At 43.1% G+C, this 6,127-nt stretch overlaps 2 non-coding genes across 2 annotated transcripts; one reads left to right on the top strand and one right to left on the bottom strand.

Moving 5' to 3' along the window:
• Positions 1-3,569: 3,569 nt before the first annotated feature.
• Positions 3,570-3,643, bottom strand: trnat-ugu (transfer RNA threonine (anticodon UGU)). Its single transcript has one exon. It is a non-coding gene; the product is annotated as a tRNA-Thr (tRNA).
• Positions 3,644-6,055: 2,412 nt separating this feature from the next.
• trnae-uuc (transfer RNA glutamic acid (anticodon UUC)) lies at positions 6,056-6,127 on the top strand. Its single transcript has one exon. It is a non-coding gene; the product is annotated as a tRNA-Glu (tRNA).

Here is a 6,127-nt window from a genome sequence, read left to right as displayed (position 1 = left end):
ACCATGCATTTCCACATGGCGATCTGGGGGGCATGGTTCCGGCGGCTGGGTTAGATAGAGAGTGTGGGGATGGCAGATTCAGCAGCGGAATTCAAAATGGAATTGGACCAAATACTGCAACATGTCCAGGGAAAAGGTAGGGGAGAGGGGCCAGGTGAGTTAATTCCAGAAGAGTAAGAGGCCTCCCTTTTCAGAAGCAGATGAAGAGTTTTTTTTTTTTGTTTTTTCAGAGGGTCGTTAGTCTGAGGAATTTTCTCCAGAAAGCAGTGGAGGCTGGGTCATTGAATTTATTCAAGGCTGATTTGGACAGATTTTTGGTAGAGAAGGGACTCAAAGGTTATGGGGGGTGGTGAGGGTGGGGGTGGGTACGGACAGACAGACAGGAAAGTGGAGCTGAGACCACAAACAGATCAGCCTTGATCTTATTGAATGGTTGAGCAGGGTCAAAGGGCTGAATGGCCTCTGTTCCTCTGACCCAGCTGAATGGTCTCTATATGTCGTTTTTGGCTCTGATTTTATGGTACTGTGAGGGGCTGGAAAGACAAAATGGTCTATTCCTGTTGCTATTTGTTACGTTCTAATTCAGTACCGTTACCAATCAAGGCGATGGTTACTATCATATTGCCAGCAGTAGCGTATGCGAGTGGTCTCAGGCACTGGATTTAAACACCAGTTCCTATTAAGTCATGGATTTTAATCCCACCATTGCCAAAGTTTCAGTTGGTTTGTCTTTCAGACGTTTCATCAAATCCCTTAGAATAGGCTCGGGGTATTTGACATATGACGTGGTTCGTCTTGGTAGGTAGAACAAGGGAGGCTGTAGGAATTGCAGGGTGACTGGGAATAGGTTGGGCTGATTGCCCTCATTCTCTGCTGTAACCATTCCAGGATTTTACAGGAACAACAATGACGCTAGTATAAGGCCTGCAGTCGTGACTGAGTGGTTAAAGGGATGGATTTAAAATCCATTGGGGCCTCCCCACGTGGGTTAGAGTCCTGCTGACTGTACTTCTCGCTGTTCCTTCGTTTTGCTGCCTCCAGAATGAACTATTGGTTAAATGGAATCAGCACCTTCCAAACACTCCCGTATGGTTTTCCTGCTTCACTTCCGTGTTGTTTCATTTCTCTTCATCCGTAAGCATTCACGGAATTTGCAGTCAGAAATGATACAAAACTGAGCTAATTTGTGCCATACTAGCGTTCTGAGAGTTTTTCTCTCCTTAGAGATAAAACCTTGCCCACTATTACTCATGCTGCATGTGTCTGTGTGTCTCAATGTGGTTCAGTTCCCCGAGGGGTGAACACATTTTTTACCATCGCAAACCTTATTCACTTTCGTTATATATCTTCATGGTAAATGGTACAGTGAATAACAACAGGTTGAAAAGTTGCAAGAGGAGATTGAGCCTTTGTGTTTATTTGAGTGGAGACTGCTTATTGACTCAGTGCCTGGATGTTACACAGCGGAGGATGATTGAAATTTTCACTGAGCAACATTTTAACAGACAATGGATTCATTCGTTGTGATGGTGTGTTCCAGTTCTATATATGCAATTTGACAGTCAATTTCTATTCGTTGCTTTGAACCCAATCTTTCTAATAGGTTGGATGTTATACACATGTTTTTTTCAGTTTCTCGCGTTATTTCAAAAGAATATTCATAAATCTATTTAGTCATAGAGTCATAGAGGTCTACAGCACAGAAAGAGGCCCTTCAGCCCATCGAATCTGCGCCGTCAAACAAGTACCTAACTGTTTTAATCCCATTTTCCAGCACTAGGCCCATAGCCTTCTATGCCATGGCATCGCAAGTGCACATTCAAATACTTTTTGAATGTTATGAGGGTTTCTGCCTCTACCACCCTTTCAGGCAATGAGTTCCAGATTTCCACTAACCTCTGGGTGAAATAATTCTTCCTCACATTCCCTCTAAACCTCCTTCCCCTTATCTTAAATATATGCTCCCTGGTTATTGATCCCTCCACCAAGGGGAAATATTCCTTCCTGTCTACTCTATCTATGCCCCTCATAATTTTATACACCTCAACCATGCCCCCACTCAATCTCCTCTGCTCCAAGGAAAATTACCCCAGCCTATCTAATCTCTCCTCATAACTAAAAATCTCCAGCCCAGGCAACAACTTGGTAAATCTCCTCTGCACTCTCTCCAGTGCAATCACACCCTTCCTATGATGCGGATTCCAGAACTTTACGCAATATTTGGAGACACGCAATACTTATGTGAGAATTTACCGAATAACAGCAGGGTTGGCAAAGTTTGGACAACATTTCCTTGTAGTCAAAGGACACAAAGCAGAATTATGTCGGTAATATGAGTAGAAGCAGGAAGAGAGGGAGTCTACTTGACCCTAGGTTTTCTTAAACCATTAAACCTTCAGTTGGAAGCTAACACTCTAGTGGTTCAGCCTCGGTGCTTTCACCACCTGGGTTCAATTCTGTGTCTTGATGTTGTGCAAAATGTCATAACTAGCAGCCAATTTATGGTTTGAAAAAGTGTCAAATTAGATTCGAAACCTTCACTCTGTTTCTCCCTTCATATTTGTTGTCAGACCTGCTGAGAACTTCCAATACTATCTGTTTTTATTATAACATGAATGAATTACTGTCTTTATTATACATATGATCACAAGAAATAGAAAGTGGAGTAGATCACACGGCTCATCGAGCTTGTCCCATCATTCAATTCGATCATGGCTGATCTTGAGCTTCAACTCCATTATCCTGCCCATTCCCCATATCCCTTAGTCCCCCGAGGGACCAAACATCTGTCCATCCCGGCCTTAAGCGTATTCGATGATGGAACATCCACAACCCTCTGGGCAGAGAATTCAAAGATTCACAACCCTTTGGATGAAGTAATTTCTCCTCATCTCAGCCCGAAATTATCGACCCTTTACCCTGAGACTGTGCCCCAGTGTTTTAGACTCCCTGACCAGCGGAAACAATCTCTGTGTCCACCCTATCAAGCCCCCTCAGAATTTTACAGGTTTCAATCAGATTGGTTTTCATTCTTCTAAATTCCAGAGAATAAAATCTTAGGACAACCAGCACATTCCAGAGACCAATTTAATGAACCTTCCCTGCACCGTCCCCGATGCAAGTCGATTCTTTTATAAATGTGGAGATGAAAACAGCACACGGGATTCCAGATGCCGTCTCAGCAAGACTTCTTTATTCTTGCTCTCCAATCCCCTTGCAATAAAGGCCAACATGCTGATCCTGCATGCTAACTTTCCATATTGCTTGTACAAGCACACCCAAGTTTCTTTGAACATCAGCACTTACAAATTTCTCACATTTTAAAAGCATTCTGTTCTCATTTTTATAACCAAGTGAACATAATCGCACCTGCCTACATTATAATCCATCTGCCATCTTGTTGCCATACTGACTAGAAAAGTTAACTATATTCCTCTCCGAAGATGCTGTCGGACCTGCGGAGTTTTTCCAGGTATTTTATTTTTTTGTTTTGGATTTCCAGCTTTTATCTTTTTACAGTGCTCTGCTCAAAGGTTACCTTGTTACCAAATTTCATAAACATTAATCGCAGGCCCCAGTGAGAATTGAACTCACGACCCCTGATTTACAAGACCAGTGCTCTAAACCACTGAGCTATGGAGCGACTTACTAAATCGCATTCACAGTAAGTCTCCTAGTGGAACGAGGAACAGGACAACGTTCTGCATGGATAATATTTGATAGACCTGGAAATGCCTGAAAGGGAGAACAGGAAGTTAACGATGCGACATGAAAGCGGCAGAATTTGACGTGTGTTCAGTTGCTTTCAGTGATGAATGTCTGCCGCGGTGATGTGAGAGATTTTACTGCCGACTGTTTACACTGACACAAATTTCACTCCTGACCAATCAATCACAACTGCTCTTTGAAAACAGCGCGCCAGGCCGAATGGCCTCTTTCTTTGTTGTAACTGTCTACAATTTTATGTTTCTCAGCATAATTTCCCAGTCATTCCGACATTTTATAACACGTTTGGGGGAATGTACTTTCTTACATTCTCGCTTTTGAAGTCAAGACACTGAGCAAACTCAAAGTTTTGCTTAAATTGCTGAGCAGGATTTGGAACCAGACCAGTTGAACGACACTGTATTGGTGCCAATCCTTCACTGCAGCTACCCCTTAAAAACACCTCTGGTGAAAGTGTCTGAAAAGTGGCAAATGTGGCCCAGATAAAGCACGTTGCAAGAGTTCTAGAGAGCTTTCCTCGTGATTTAGAGTTAAGGAATCGGCCCTTTTACCGCCGTGGCCCGGACTCGATTCCCGGCCAGGCAATGAAGGTTTATTGATCTGGTACAAACTGTTAAAACAAGCCTCATTTACTTATTGATTGAAAACGGAAACTCACAACAGCTCCGCCCGAATCATTGGAGTGAGAGCTGAAGTTTCACATCAGAGCTGCAAATGTCACACGTGGAACAGCTTCGAGAAGAAATACAGTTCCTCATGTCCGAGGGGTATCAGTTTGGACTGTTTGTATTTACAAATTCATTCTTTCGATGTGTTAATTGTCTTAACCACTCGACCACAAGGACTCGGTGTCTGTTTAAATGTTGCTCAGTGAAAATTTCAATCTGCCTCCGCTTTGTAACATTCGGACACTTAATAACTGAACAGTCTCCACTCAAAAATACAGAAAGAAAATTCCTCTTGAACATTTTAAACCGGTTTTTATTTTCTCTGCACGATTTTAATATGAAGCCACACAAGTAAGGTGAATAAAGTGGGCACTGATAAAAATGAGGAACTGAAGCACATTGACACACACAACGGGACACTCACAGACATATACATCGACAGTGACAGAGGGCTAAGGAGAGACAAACACCCAGAAAGATAGGATTTCAGCAAACTCGCTCAGTTTTACTCCATTTCCGTTTGCAGATTTCGCAAATCCTTGCAGAAGAATGGAAATAAGAAAGCGAGGAAGTTTTTGTTTGATTCTATTTACCCGATAACTAATTCTGTTGGTCAAAATCGGGAATAATGAGAACCGCAGTCAGCAAAACAACATTGGGGAAACCCCGATGGATGTCAGAACCATCGCCCTCAACACTCGTCCGCGACAAACAGCACTTCTTTCGGGAAAACATGTTCATATCAAATCAGAGCATTCAGGAGATGGCGTATCGGCATTGTCACTGGGCTAGAAACCCAGAGATAAAAGCAAAATACTGTGGATGCGGAAAATCTGAAGTGAAAACAGAAAATGCTGGAAAAATTCAGCATGTCTGGCAATATTTCTGGAGAGAGAAATGGAGTTAATGTTTCAATTCCGTGTGACTCTTCTTTGGAGCTTTTTGAAAGTCGCACACAGGGCCGAATGGCCTTTTTCTTTGCTGTAACTTTCTATAATTTGATATTTCCCAACACCACTTCTTTCACACTCATTCTGCCATTTTATAATCCACTTTTGCGAGTGGGTTCAAAGCTCAACTACGTGCACAGGACGGGAAGGAGCCTGCGACTCTGAATAATCGGCACTCTGCACATTCCTGTCATCAGTGTCAGGACAATCAGGAAGATGAGATCCCAGATTATCTTTACCATGTCATCTGCAAACCCCTTCTTTCTAAAATCCTTGGGTCCCGCATTCTCTGTCCCTGCTTTCCAGGGAAAACTTGGGTTCGTGAACTGACTGTGTCTGCATCAAGCAGCTAATTGACCTGGGAGCTGGATGGGCAGAGGGAGCTGGAGGCGAGGCAGGGACAGAAGCAGAAATAGATGCGACATTAAAGTGTTACGAAGTGTTTAGAAGTGTGTCAGTTACTTTCAGTGATGAATGTCTGCCATGTGTTCCCTTGTCAGTTTCACAACAGCCGCAGTGATCAGGTTGGTGGGTTTAGGAAATTGACAGTTACACATGAGCAGCTTGTGGGGATATTTCACCTCACTGTCAATTTCATGTTCCAGCTCACAGACACCGTTGTTGTAATTGACTTAAAAATTCATTCCATCTAAAATGGAAACATGGATAAAAGCAGCATCAATAAACCAACCTGAAACGGGTTTGGTCGTTTCCCTGGTGGTCTAGTGGTCAGGATTCGGCGCTTTCACCGCCGCGGCCCGGGTTTGATTCCTGGTCAGGGAA

Source organism: Cetorhinus maximus, chromosome 23, assembly GCF_964194155.1.
Source record: "Cetorhinus maximus chromosome 23, sCetMax3.hap1.1, whole genome shotgun sequence".
Taxonomy (NCBI): Eukaryota; Metazoa; Chordata; class Chondrichthyes; order Lamniformes; family Cetorhinidae; genus Cetorhinus; species Cetorhinus maximus.
Note: the sequence above shows the minus strand (reverse complement) of the source record. Positions and strands in the feature narration are given on the sequence as shown.